We start from the raw sequence: 1,397 nt of genomic DNA on the forward strand, positions 1-1,397 counted from the left end.
TCTTTTCCATTCTGGTTTGATTTTTGAGCATTTTTGCCAGGAGTATCTCATATAGATTTCTTCACTGGTGCTTTTTCTTCTGTTTTCTCATCTTCAAAATCATCTTCATCATCATCATCATCATCATCATCATCATCATCATCATCATCATCATCATCATCATCATCATCATCATCATCATCATCATCATCATCATCATCATCATCATCATCATCTTCATCAGCAGCAAATTTTACTTCTTTCTGTGGAACCTCGCTTCCACCTCCAGGTGCAGATTGCTTTCCAGATATACTTAAGAGTTTCACGTCCTCTTCCTCCTTTTCTTCTGACTCTGCATCTTCCTCCACAGCTACTAAGTGCTGTCCACTAATACGCACAGGCCCTGAACCACACTTCAACCTTAAGACCACAGGTGGTGTTATTTCAAAGCCGCCAAGGGAAACTGTTGGCTGTACAGACATTTTCAGTGTTGCCAGTGTTACTTTAATTGGACTGCCTTCGTAATTCATTGCCTCTGCTTCAACAGTGTGCACCAGCCCCTAAACTGACCGTTCTTAAAGATAACTGGTGTTCATTTTCATCATTATCCACTTTAAACTGATCATCTTTGTCGGCCTTTAGTTCACAACCGAAAAGATAGTTCTGGGGCCTCAGGGGGCTCATGTCCATGTCCATCGAATCTTCCATGGGGTGGTGGCATGCACTTGGGTGGGCGAGAAGGCGGACGGAGGTAAATGACTACGGCTACCGAAAACAGCCACGCAGGACGGAATCACTCCAGGGCACATCTGGCATGAGTTTTAACTGCCCCATCTGCGACTGGAACCATGGTTGACTATGTGGGAGTCCAGTGATGTAACCATTATGCCATCTGCTGGCCCCAGTTTTCTTTCTTTCTTTTTTTAAAGTCTATTTCTTGAGGAGAAAGAGAAGAGAGAGAGAGAGTGAGCAACTGCATCCCCAACAGGTAAAAGACGCCTGCCAGAGAGAGACTGAGAGAGAGAAAGAGAGAGGAGAAAGCACCGTCCCATGGGTTGTGGTCACACTGTGATCCCTTTTCCTCCATCTCTCTCTTCTTTTAGAATTTTAGGCACACACACACACACACACACACACACACACCCCTAGTGTGTTTCTTAAGTTGCCAGGTTCAAGATTTGAACTGAGAGTTGGGCCATGTGGGATCCTGCTGCCTTAACCACCATGCTATGGAGCTGGCCCCAGGCTTTGATGCAGAAATCCACCCCTAGGTCAGCCAGCCTACACCATGGGCATGTACACACCATGTGTCCTCATGGGGGACATTTTTCTCTGTTTTCCACTTCTGTGGAGAAAAGTCTATGAGCAGATGGGATCTCCTTCCTGTTCCGGGTGGGATCACAGATATACTCACGGCT

The 1,397-nt window shown here is 45.9% G+C and overlaps 1 pseudogene; it reads right to left on the minus strand.

The window, feature by feature from the left end:
• Nucleotides 1-780, minus strand: part of LOC102497140 (nucleophosmin pseudogene) — a 6,655-nt pseudogene extending 5,875 nt beyond the window's left edge.
• Between the last annotated feature and the right edge of the window lie 617 nt (nucleotides 781-1,397).

Source organism: Tupaia chinensis, unplaced genomic scaffold (assembly GCF_000334495.1).
Source record: "Tupaia chinensis unplaced genomic scaffold, TupChi_1.0 Scaffold146625_1, whole genome shotgun sequence".
Lineage (NCBI taxonomy): Eukaryota > Metazoa > Chordata > Mammalia > Scandentia > Tupaiidae > Tupaia > Tupaia belangeri.